The sequence below is a fragment of the Anguilla rostrata genome, chromosome 12, assembly GCF_018555375.3.
Source record: "Anguilla rostrata isolate EN2019 chromosome 12, ASM1855537v3, whole genome shotgun sequence".
NCBI lineage: Eukaryota > Metazoa > Chordata > Actinopteri > Anguilliformes > Anguillidae > Anguilla > Anguilla rostrata.
In genome coordinates this window covers 31,747,016-31,760,606 of record NC_057944.1, presented here as the reverse complement: position 1 = coordinate 31,760,606, position 13,591 = coordinate 31,747,016, and the positions used below count along the sequence as shown (strand labels likewise).

General features: G+C 40.9%; 1 long non-coding RNA gene across 3 annotated transcripts in view; it reads left to right on the top strand.

Annotated features, from left to right (window-relative positions):
• Positions 1-13,591, top strand: part of LOC135235789 (uncharacterized) — a 188,671-nt gene that overhangs the window by 93,353 nt on the left and 81,727 nt on the right. For 2 of the 3 annotated variants that reach the window (XR_010324437.1, XR_010324438.1), the window contains exon 2: positions 8,217-8,308. This is a non-coding gene — a long non-coding RNA (uncharacterized LOC135235789). Of the gene's footprint in view, positions 1-8,216; positions 8,309-12,268; positions 13,031-13,591 lie in introns of those variants that run through there. The other variant, XR_010324436.1, reaches the window with a different exon arrangement.

The following is a 13,591-nucleotide window of genomic DNA, read 5'->3' as shown; positions in this document are numbered from 1 at the left end:
CAGTTAATTGTTGTCGGTGCTAAGACAACTAATCGAACAGACTCTGACTTAAAGTAATGTGAATTAAACAAATGGTTAGCAGCGCACGTGAGCTGAATTAACAGGAAGAAACACTCCTACATTTATCTGAGCACTATACAGTGGGGACCCATAGTCACAGGACGCTCCTGGTTTCTTTATTAAGAAATAATGCAATTATGATGCTCCAGTTGCACTTCATTTTTAAGAATACATCATTGAAAACAAGGGGAGCTTATTAGGATGGATTTCCCACCACAGTCACCGGTCCTGAACCCAGCCGAACATCTGTGGGAGCAGCTTGAAGAGGGAAAAGATCAAGTAACATCAACAGATCATCTATGGGAAGTGTTGAAAGAAAGCTAGGATAAAATGGAAGATGAGGTGTTGCACAAGCTGGCGGAATCGATGACAAGCTGAGTGAACGTATAATCATAGCGAAAGGCCTTCAGTGATATATACACACTTTTTTTGACTTATAAAAAAATGATGTATTCTTGAATAAGTATAAAAATATAAACAAAGTATCGTAATTGCATTAGTCCTTGATAGATTATGAAAATCGGTCCCTGGTGGTAGCATCCTTAGTACATTCTATCATAATTGTAACACCTGAGTTTCATCCAGAGCTTCTAGAAGGTGCAAATCCAGTCACTACTGGATTTTTAACTCAAATTAATTGAGTCCAGTTGTTGGAAAGTAAGGACATGCAGTCAGTTCATTCAGACTAGGATTGTATATGGTTGGCGTGGAAAATTCTGTGCTCAAAAGAAACAAATGAAAAAAACAAAATGAACTGTGTACTTCCCACCTAGATTAAGTAGATTAATATGATTGCATAATCACAAGGAATATTCTACTCAGGTGCTGCCAGACTCACTGTAATATTTGAATAAGATAAGTTGCACTTTCTTGAACCCCACGGGGTAATTTGTCCTCAGCATTTGACCTATCCTTGTTACTTAGTGGGCAGCTGCAGTGCTTGGGGACCAACTACATTTCTGAGGCCTGTGCCTTGGTCAAGGGCAATGACATGAGTACACCTAACCTGACAGATACTGAAAATAGGCAACTGATCATAAAATGACTTTTTACTGTTTTGTCTAAATCTAGATTCTGTTTAAGATATAATTTAAAGCGTAGTGTGATGCAAACCTCAGTGAACATTTATATGGACCGGTACTTCTCTCTAGGGGTTTCGTCATACTTGTTCCTGGTTATGGTTATACACTTTGTTGACGTGCTCGGAAAGGTCTGCCAAATCCTTAATGTAATGTATGTAATAACATACACAGCAAAATATGAAGTGTAAAACCAACTCTAGAGTATTTTAAAACTCTAATTCAGTGCATGTGGTTCCTGTTGGACAAATAAACTCTTGATGGAGTTGAATTAGTGCAGATTTCTTCTGTGAATGTGGATTTTTAAATATCGGGTCTCTAAATGAGCTCTTGAGCTTATTTCTCAGACGTCCGCAGTCATGAAGGTGAAACTGCAGAAACTGTTATTTGTGTGCCCCCCCCCACCCCCATTGTTGCAGGAACACGCTTTGCATTTCCACGTGGTGCAACAGTGCCATCAATTTAAATGGACGTTTCATAATGTAAACCCAAGTGGAGGCCCGACAGTTGGCAGCCTGCTAAGGTTATGCACTTAATAACACAGACAGTGACACCGTAGGTCATCCTGTCAGTGCTCTGACCGTGGGCGCACTCTCGCCTGCACTTGGCTGTAGTTTGACAGTCTCTTTAACCTTACTAGTCTTGTCCTGGTGCCAGTTTTCAAGAGCAGTGGAGTTGGCCGAGTGTCGTCAGCGACGAGCAGAAGGGTGATCTGTCATCCCAAACCTGTTCACAGGAACAGGAGAACAGAAAGAATATGTTTTCCGTTCCATCCTTGGCATTAAATGGAACAAAATGCTAAAGAGATTGCAGCTCTTTTATGTGCCTTGTACCCCCGCTGCACGTCCCTTGAAAAAGGCCCAGGAAGAAACTAATCTGGTTGGAAGATATGAACCTTGTTACAGTTTTGGACAATTTCACTGTTTTTTGGAGAAAGCCATAGCTGGGGGGAAAAAAGCTGAACATTTCAAAGGAAAGTAAATCTGCTTTAAATGGACAAATTTGCAAGTTTTTGTAATTTTAAGGGGTCAATCAGTACATTATGAACATGCATTAAATTCCACTTTGTCCCCTCCCTCTCATATTTAATATGCACTGTATATACGTAAAGAGCTGCTCTTATCGTGTCTGACTTGATCAACATGTTCGTCCCTCACGCAGTACCGCCATCCGCAAACGTCCGCGCGCTCATCGGAAAGGTAACCTGCCAATTACCCGCGGGAAATTGTGTGGCGTTCACGCTGTATACGTTAATGAAGAGAGATGCAATAATTTCAGTTTAGTCACCGAAGACACACATGAATCATTCATGTGACGCAGGTTCGTTCATTTAACATATGTTCATTTTGGATGAATAATCGCACTTTAGATATTTTAGGACGCGCGCGTCTAAAACTGACGGGCTGTTGCGTGGGATTCCCCCGTGCGTCTCGCGTGACGAACGTCCCGCCGTTCCGGGGGATGACCCGGTGCGGCAGCCCGTCGTTCTTTCATTTTTTTCGGACTTGCTCGGCGATACACTCCTCCCGTTCTTCAACCTTTCGTCTCACGCGCGCGTTCTCAAAGGGAAGCTAGAGTTGTTCTTCGATGTTTTGATGTGAACAGGCAGATTCAAGCATTTAGCGCACCTGTATTAAACACCTGGGGCCTGATTTACTAACGCCTTTTTCGCACACGCAAAAGCAATAACATGACTAATGATTGGTCATGGTATTTTGTTATGCACCAATCATTGATTGCGTTATTAGTTTTAAGTGTGCTAAACGGTCTTTGTAAATCAGACCCGTGGTACCACACCATACCTTTGCCTCCCTTCACGAGTTCTGCTGTGTCTGTTTCTGTGTCTGTTTCTGGGAATGACCTTGGGTGGTTGGGTCAGCGGACTTGTACTTGCATCGACTGTCAGTTGGCTTTAACAGGTCTGACGGTTTTCAGCCTGTAATCCACTTCTGACTGGAAAAACTAACTGTTTTCAATGTCTCACTCTTAGATTATATTAGATTCTTTATGACCACACAGCCAAGGCTGGTGGAATTTGTGAGCGGTACAGAATAGAAAAAACAGCAGGGTCCCAACATTTAACGCCAAAATCACAATAATTAGCCCATAGACGAATGACAATTTTCAAGTCTAGATGGCGAAAGCATTGAAAGAGTATCTTGCTATAAGTACCTCGGGATCTGTCTTGATGATAAGCTTAGTTTTAAATTGCATATAGATAAATTAATTCTTTTTTTAAAACTGAGGACATAGTTAGGATTCTATTTCAGGAATTAATCTTGTTTTAGTTATTAAATCAAGAGGAAACTAATTTAGCTACTTTTTAAAAAGAAAACTTTACTGGTTCTAGACTATGGAAACATACTTTAAATGCATGCTTCCTCCTACGTTATATGCCTTGGACACCGTTTTCCATAGTTACGCTTCATTTCAGGTGCTAAATAATTAACTCATCATTGTCTGCTACATAAATGGTATGATTTGACTGAATTACATCTGCGTAGTTTGATCCACTGGTATATATTCATTTATGAAACAATAATTGGTCTAATTCTTTCCTACCTCAGCTGTTTTTACTAATTGGAAAAACACATAGTTATCACCTCCGCTCCAGTGACATGATACTCTTTAAAATCACTTGTCCTTCGACCGAATTTGGAAAGTTATTTTTCAGATATTTTACACCTTACTGTTGGAACCATCTTCAAAAACCTTTTGAACTTGACAAATTACTTTCAATTCCCGACATCAAACATGTTATTCATAACTCTGTGACTGAAGTATGCTCCTGTTTTTAACCTCTGCTCTACTTCTAACTACTGTCACACTGCTGTCTCTTTCTCCATTTGATGTCTGTAACTTGTTTGTCTACTGTCTTGTATCTTAGTAACTTAGATTTTTTATGTCAGGTCCCCCCTGCGAAAGAGATTTCGATCTCAATGGGGGGTTTTCCTGGTTAAATAAAGGTTAAATAAAATAAAACAGTTTCAGAATTAAGCCAAATGAAAACTGCACTGATCGCTATATTAAAACGCATTCACACTTCCTCATATTTATTCAACTGGATGTCCTTGAAGCATAAGCAATTCAACCCTTCAATAACATTACGTTTAAAATAAATAAATAAATATACTACTGCCACTGAGGGGCTAAGAAAGACATTTTCCCAAAATTCCCACGGGAGTAAGGATAATTTGACATCTCCTAAAGGAGTGCAGTGCTATCCTACTTTACAGCATCACTGTGGGGAAGATACTCACCCGCTTCAAATGTCTTTCATTAACTGCATCTCCAGCTGCGCTATGGCCTAGCGTCGGAGGCTGCCTCTCATACCCACACAAGCGGCAGTGCTGAATTGAGTCTGCTCCTCAGATACCTTCACCCGAGAGCCGGGCTGGCTTTCGCAGCACAAGCCCCTGAGCGTGGGCCTAATCTGAGGGGCTGATCATATTTCACTGATAGCCAACAGTAAGCTGAATGTACCCGATGGGCAGCTCGGGGGCGCAGACCTTGGTCGAAATTACCCAGGAGATCACGCCTTTTGCGCAAGGACATTAGTTCTAATGTCTCGGTTGATGAAATTGAGCCCCAACTGATTTAGACAAAGCAAGGCATGAGTGTTGTGACAATTGTCAATGGTATTAATGTATTAATGGTTATTTTCCCCTTCTCTCGTTTATTAGCGGGTTCCACTAAATTTGGTGTTCCTGTATTTGACAACAGTTTGTTACAGTTAGATTTTATTTTAGCTCTTCATGTGGAAATTAGACAAACTTGAGCTTTTTTTTTTTGGCCGGGCCAGCCCTATAAACGCAAATGTCTGTGACTGAGTGACCGAGTGATGAAGTTACACCATTGGTCGGCCGGTCCAGCCATATACTAGGTTTTGACCTGGTCTTGTTTTTTTTTAACTTAGCAGAGACGTCTGAGAGAAGGTGTGCGCTCGGCCTGTTCACCTTCAGCTCGTTGTGGTGGACTCGGCCATCTTAGGCATTTTCTCTTATAAAAGCATCGGAGTCTTCGAATGCCTTAAAGGCTGAACTCTCCACAGAGGAAATACAAAGGGAAAAGGAAATCTGGAAAATGGAGTTAAAATATTGGATACTTCAAAAATAAAAATAAAAACCTGATCTTGGATATTATAGGACAGGAGTTGAATTAAATTTTATTTTATTAATTTTTTGTGTGGCCCCTGGCTGATTCATTCAGTTGATGTGCACTGTACTCTAAAAGTTTAATCGCTAGAAACACTGTCTTCCTGCTTTGTCTACGGCAAAAAAAGATCATACAGTATTACACATTTTGTGAGTGTTTGAACTTGTCCTACTGTTCCCTGTGAAACATTGTCATTTTGAAGGCTTTATTTCTGTACATTGCCAAAGAGCTAACTTCAGTGCCAAAAGCTTTGTTTTTTAATCAACACTTAGAAGAGAGAGTTTGTGCAATTTTCCCAAAATGCATTCATTTAGTGTTAAACTTCAATGCCTTTTTCATTACCATTTTACCATTACGCTGAGCTGAACATGAAGCATGTTGATACCATTACGTCAAGACCGGGCATGTGTATAATTTAATTTAATCTATATCTATTTATATTTAATTGTATATATGATTTTGACGGATGTTTGACTTCCACATGTTCTTCTGTAATCAATTTTCTGCCGCTTGATAATAATAACCTTGATGATGATCTTGTTTGTTAAAGTAGAGGTTCAAATATAGAACCCCGTATTTCAGCTCTATCTATTTTCAGAAAATACGCACTTGAATTGATTTGGATTGACGGTTGGATTATGGTTTATTGCGTGGTGGCTCTGTCAGCTGTGCATGGAGACGGGGATACTCAGGAAACCACACCTCAGACAGATGGCAGCCTCCATCTTTCCTCTCCCGCATTGAAAATGTGTGGTGCTCACTGACTTTTTTATAATGTGGAAAAAATATTATAATCGCCACTGCGTTAGCAAACTGTGCAATTGTTTGTTTTGTGTATATGTGTATATATATAAGCGCACAGACAATACATGTCTTTTAAGGTAGCTTATTTAGCTGTTAATGTGATGTTAAAAAAAAAGGTTTTTTTCCAAATTTCTTTTTTCAGACTATGTAAGATATCATTATTTCTCAACATTGTATATTTCATAACAGCCCCCATCAAAGTCTGTTATCTGGCAAGAATTGAGTGACCTTAAATCATCTTTCAACCTAATTTCACACTTAATTTTATAATGGTGTGGCTAAAAGGGGTGGCTAAAAATGACAAAAAAATTAATAGAATAAATAAATGAAAATACAAAATTATTATTTTTAAGATTTAGCTTTATAATTAGATTTTTTAAATTGCTGCTTTAATTACAGTTTGCTACCAATTGATAAATATTTAATTATGAAAATAATAATAATTTCTGCGGACTTCCAACTGTTATAATTTTTTTGTATATATTCTTGCAATTATATGAAAGTTTATAGTCAGGGTTTGCTTTAGAGAGCATGTTGCCATTATGGCTTTACAATGAAATGTGTTAATAGCAACATAATGTTACAATAAATAAGTAATTTAAAAATAATAATGCAATAATGCATAATGCAACAATAAATAAATAATGCCGCAATAAGTGTGCAACAACATATAACAATAATAATGTGTTTAATTAAACAAATATTAATCTTATGTTCCAACTGAGTAATTGTATAATTACATACTGTAGATGTTGTTCTCTGGTGCTTGTGGGGGTATGTACTTGCATGGTACATTACAGACTTTATGAAATGTGACCTGGTATGTATTTTAGTGAACCTGGATCCAAATGGGCAAATTACAAGAACTACTGGTAATAAAATGCTGTGCCATTATTGAATAAGTTATGTGAAAGGATGCTGCTGTTTTTATTCTTCATTCCGTGAACCTGTTAACTGGGGTCTTTTTTAAAACGCCCCCCCCCCCCAACATGCTTGCACTTCAGCACTCCTCTTGTGACGTCAGCTGCCGCTTCTTGACACACCGTCGTTCGCAAGTCAGGCTCGTGCAGACGCAAGGAAGGAAGACGCTTTATTTGCGGCTCACCAGATGAAATATCGGTTGGGCTGCGGTCGCACGTGCGTTCAGACGCCGCCGGCGTCCTGGCTGGCTGAAGCCCTCCCGTCCCCGGGCCACGCTGGAGCAACATATAGCCACAGTGGCCGCTAACACAGCCGGGGTTTGAACCCCAGACTGGGAGCCCCGTCTACACAGGAACAGCCAGTTCTCCCGGATGAGCCACCCACCCAGAAATCCCCTTCACAAGTTCTTAGTGCAGATTAGTGATCAGAATGCTACTGCCCTTCTCTCTTCCCCCCCTCCCCCCCTTCTTCTCTTCCTCTCTTCCTTTAGCCAGTATAAGTTCTCCTCATTTTGCCTCTTGGCAGCTGGCTACAAGACCCCGAAGCATTAGGATGAGGCTAAATCTTTAAATAGATTATTCTTTGACAGATATTGGAAAGCAGTACTTTCTGTGCCAAAGCCAGTGTCGAGAGTGTAGCTGCTTTGAATGATTGGCACTTTCTTTTGAAGTTACTTAATGCTGGCAGATAGTGGTATTGCAGAAACATATTTTTTGGAATGAAAGACGCACAAAGACTTCAGGCTATTTTTTTTTTTGTTTTAAACGGCCTTTGGGGTCAGTTCACTGGACTATTTAATCTTTTCCTAAATAAAACAAATGTAATTACTCTGAAAACAATACATTTCTTTTAAAGTGTGCCATGAATAAACAAACAATTTCAGTTTTTTTCCCTACGTTCTCCAAAAATTCAGAAAACTGGCTTGTGCTGTAGAGACACAGAGCTGAGCTGTTAATTTCACTGGACTGCCGGATTATTGTATTCTGATTAGACAAATCTCTATTATTATTGTAGTTGTTGTTATGTACCCATTACACTGTACAAATGAATGGGCCATATATTTTAATAAAAATTAATAAAAAAAACAGATCTAAAATGTGAATCTGTTTGTCCTGGGATGATTGCAATAGCCTTTGGTGAGACAGCCAGTGAAGACTGACGTCAATCATAGCAATTAACTGTTTTGTGTGTTCACAGGAGCCAGCGTAATAGCGGGGGCCATTTTTGAAGAGGAAGAACATCTCACAATGGCAAGCAGACAACAAAACGATGGCCAGCATCAGGAACAGGTACAGTACTTATCTTTCACTTATCACACACACACAGAAGAGAACATGGACAATACAATGAATGCTGGAAAAAAACGGGGTGGATCTTTCTTCTTTAAATGACTCCTTTTTACCAACCTGCTTTTTGCTTTGTTTATTTTGTCAACATGTATGGCTGTGCAATATGTGATCTTAGAAGAAGAAGAAGAAGATTGTGTCACATTTGAGGGTACTTTATGACGGAGTAAAATTTTGTCAGTTAATTATAAGTGTTGTCAGGCAACATTTTCATGTTGAGGACAATTAGCATGTTTACGCCACAGGGCTACTAAGGCTACCAAACCAACTTAATTCACAATTTCTGCAAATTTTCCTTTAGCATGTTATTACCTTATTATAATGGCCTCCAGTCCTGGAGGGCTGCAGTGTCTACTGGTTTTTGGGTTCTGTTTCATTTAAGTCATTGATTGGCTAAGGAATCCACACACCTTGTTCTCAAGGCCTTAATTGGCAGCTGATTGAGAGGAAACCACAAAACCCCTGCAAACATTGCTGCCCTTGCAGCCTTGGGATTCGGTTTGACACCCCTGCACTTAATCACTTGGATAGATCACTTGGATAGCTTCAAATACAGAGGAAATGAAGAATGTAACCACAAGAAAGGGAATTTGCTGCAAACCAGTAAAGATTATTCAGTTAAATAATTGTTTTTAATCAAGGAAAACAAGTAAAGGATTGAGTGGTATTATCAGTCCATCCTCTGTTTGTCTGGCTAATTCGTGTTTAACCATCAGGGTCCAAGTTGAACTATGCGGTTGTTCCCTGCACTTGGACCGGTACTTCTCTCTAGGGGTTTCGTCATACTTGTTCCTGGTTATGGTTATACACTTTGTTGTACGTCGTTGTACGTCGCTCTGGATAAGAGCGTCTGCCAAATGCCTGTAATGTAATGTAATATAATGTAATTTGATGCCACCAACGCCCATGAATATCGAACAAGAGAAAAGGAAACTGATAATGGAACAAACCAATGGCTGTTCAATAGGCAGTCAGGCCCGAGCTCATAATCGCTTCTCTTTGTCTTTGTGATTTTTTTTGACTGGATTGCTGGTTTTGGTGTGATCGTGGAATCAGTGGCTGAAGGTCAGTGGTTGGTCTCACCATATAGGTCTGTCATTCAAACATTCAAGACAAATATAAAGCTTAACATAAAAAAAATCCATGAATATGCTACCATGCTTCACTATTGAAACTGATGGGAATATGAACATGTAACTATGGTAACTCAGCCTGCTGCTGATTACTTGTGATCAGCCATGTATGGCTCTATAAACAGTGCCCTCCAAAACTATTTACATCCCTGATAAATATGAGCAAAGAAGGCTGAATAAAATAAACAATACAGACGAGCTGTATTGTATGCTCAAAGAAATTGAGAATTATATTTGTTTATTCTAATACAGTTGATCAGAGGAATAGAAGAGGCCTCACAACATGGCTCAGGAGGTAAGAGCGATTGTCTGGCAGTCGGAGGGTTGCCGGTTCAAACCCCGGCCTGGGCGTGTCGAAGTGTCCTTGAGCAAGACACCTAACCCCTAACTGCTCTGGCGAATGAGAGGCATCAATTGTAAAGCGCTTTGGATAAAAGCGCTATATAAATGCAGTCCATTTACCATTTACCATTTACCAAGAGCCCCAGCAGCAAAATGTCCCTAAAGCATAGGTTCTTTTCAGCACGAGCACGAGCACTACACCTGATTCTGCGCATCAAGCTCTTTACTGAAGACCGCGATTAGTTGAATCAGGCCTCGTAGTGCTGGGCTAAAACGAAAACCCGCACCCACACCGGCCCTTTTCGGATAGGACTGGACACCCCTGGCATAGTTGTTAATAACAACTGTTACAAAAACGTTCGTAAATAAAAGTCTGCCCAACATCTTGGTGGACCATAATTCAATTTTTTAGAACGAAAGGTTCACCTGCCCTCGGTATTTCTCAGAATATTTTTATTAATATTTTTGTTCAGAAAGTATAAATCCAATTAACCCCTGAATTGACAGCTCGATAAAAAGTGTCTTACAAATACCTGTGTGATACCACGTTGGATCATTTAATTATCAGCTGATAAAATCAGTCAATCAAATATTATTGTTGTTGTTGTTGTTATAATATTACTGTTCATTTTACTGTTGTTATTTTTGTTAATTTTATTTTTATTATTATTATTATTAGGAATGAAAATACAGTGCTTCATTTACAGTAGTCCATTGAAATCATCTTTCTTTTGGTCTTTCTTTTCTCGGGTGCACTGCTAGTAACTCCTTCAGGCCCAGGTAAGGCATTGCATGGAGGGAACCTCCTACAGTACGCCTCCAGCCTTCCTAGAGTGCTCAGAGCATAATGCGCGGGAAGCTGACGGATAATGCATCTTTAATGGGATAGATCCGAGCTCTGGCCTCTTCTCCCAAGTCAAGTGGGCCTGATATGAAATGAAAGCAGGGGAGTAACAACTAAAGGAAATGAGTAAAAAAAATGCAAAAAAAGCACAGGAAGAGGATATAAGAAGGAGGTATGAGAGGGGGGGGTGGAAGCTTTCCCTGAAGTTCTGCAGGCCTGGGCTTTGATCTCTGCTGATGGGTTTTTTTCTTTACTTCATTTACCTTATCTGTGATGGCAGCTGTCAGTTTATTTAAACCTGGACTCATTTCCACCTTCTGCCTTCATCCTATGCAGTGGCCTGCTGGCGTTCACACTTTAGGAGCCCCTAAGAGGTTAATTGAGAAAAAGAATTACGGAGGGGAAAGTACACACACACACGCGCGCACACGCACACGCACACGCACACACACACACACACACGCACACACACGCACACCCACTCATACACACGCACATGCTCACACGCACACACACACACACATGCACACACACACACACACTCTGCACACGCACATGCTCACATGCACACACATACACATGCATGCACGCACACGCACATGCTCACATGCACACACATACACATGCATGCACACACACACAGATACGCATGCGCGCGCGCACACACACACACACACAGTTGTGTGCACGCACACACACACACATACACACACGCTATATAGGAATGTTTAGTCCTTACAAACTTCTAGAAGTGTCTCTTATAATATATTGTCCCTTTCAACAAGGTGTATGATAGTACCTTATCCTCCTTGTGAAGCAGCAATACCAATAAGTTATGGCATTAAATTCTTTGCACCATTGAGTGCAAACACTATCAGCTGGATATTTTGCTCTGGGTTTTTTGTTTGCATATTGCCTGAAGCTGTATTTAGCGGTTTGCTGGCAACCTTGATTACTCCTGAACGTAAGCAGTAGAAGGACATTGCACTGGGGATAAAGACTAAATGCACTGTAGGCATGTTTTAGGTTGTATGAACAACTCAGGTTTTACTGGTACACCTGATTCCAGATATTTCAGGCTGAACTGGATATTTCACCCTGCTTGTCATAGTTCTGTAATGCATCGCTGGTCACGCATGAATATTCCGCACCAACACTGATGTCCGTGATTGAATTTGAATGTTTACATGCATGCAACACTGAGCACTGTGCTTTGTGTAATGTGAAACACTTTCGCCAAAGGTAGTAAAAGGTCATTCAGTTTCTGTTCAATAAGTAAAATGACATAGCAACTTCTCAAAACAATACACTGCTATTGAAGTGCCGCGATTGGTAAATGTTATAATTAAGTAAAGGCGTAAGCAGAGCGTAAGAATAAAAGATAAAAATGCTCGTGTTTTCGGATCTTGTTTGGTGTGTCGTACCCCTCGTAATTAGAAGTGTGGAATGTCTGGAATTTCATTTTAGCCTCCCTGATGACCGACTACTACAATGCATCACATGTGCTACTTGTGACATGTTTTGATCATTTAACAGAGAGACCGTGATTATCGATGTTTAACAGGTGTGTTTGTGTTCGCCCAGCGACTGTTCCATTGGAAACTTTCTGCAAGAGCTGCCTTGGAGGCGCTGGCTAATAGACACATATTGTGGAACAAATCATATTGTGACATTTCCACGCTGAAATTTAAAAAAGATAAAAAAATGTGATGAATAAAAAAATATAATGTAACCTTAGATGTGCACATGGAAGTAAGTCTTTTTTTTCTTTCTTTTTTTTGCTGTGAAACTTTGTTTGGCTCCCGAATGCATGGTTAAGAAGAAAAAACATGCTGGCAATTTTCACCCCGCTAATCAAACATGTCTTATCGTCTGCCGTGAGAAACGGTGTGTAATAAAGTGAGGTATTGAGCTTGTGCTGTGGCGTGTTTAGTGTGGTAATGGGACTCATAACAACCTGGAGAGGCCTGAAAAGACTGCTTTTTATTAGGATTGATTTCTTTGGCCAAATTATTGTCTTAAAGTCTTTCCCCAGCTTCTTTCCACTGTCGCGCCCATAGTAAAATCAAGCCTCTGCTCCAAATAAGGCCTTGTTCATTCCAGGTTTTAAAAAATATCGATTTGTTTTATTTTAGGATGGAACTGGGTACGCGTAAAGTACACTCCAAACGAAACCAAATTTCCAGATGTTTTAATAAAATGGGCATTACGAAGTTTATTAAATAAGGATTCCCGCAGATGTACAGCCTCTTCTCCCTCTTCTTTGATTTACAACATAAATAACCTACATTGCTCACCCCCCCCACTCCCACATTAAACGACTCAGGGACAGTTTGTAAGCCTCTGAGGGTCTGGAGTGTAGCGCTGCTGTGACCTTGATCCAGTAATTCACCAATGAAACTCTGAATGAATTACGGGCCACGCGGGTTTGCTGGGCGTGCGGTGCAGGGCGGTGCTTAGCGTTAGCAAGCTGTGCAGTGCGGTGTAGGGTGGTGCTTAGCGTTAGCGGGCTATGTGGTGTGGTGCTTAGCGTTAGCGGGCTGGGCGGGGCTTAGTGTTAGCAAGCTGTGCAGTGTGGTGTAGGGCAGTGCTTCGCGTTAGCAGGCTATGTGGTGTGATGCTTAGTGTTAGCGGGCTGTGCGGGGCGGGGCTTAGCGTTAGCAGGCTATGTGGTGTGGTGTGCAACATTAGCGGGCTGTGTGGTGTGGTGCTTAGCGTTAGCGGGCTGTGCGCTGCGGGGCTTAGCGTTGGCGGGCAGTGCTCGGCTCTGGGAGGGGGGAACGTCTCAGCAGGGCAATTTTTCATTGTTAGCACTGGCAGGCACAGCCGGGCTGAGCTCCAGGGCAGGGCTCCAGAGCAGGGCTCCAGCCTGGCCTAGCCGTGCAGCCTGCAGCTGACGAGGAGCCA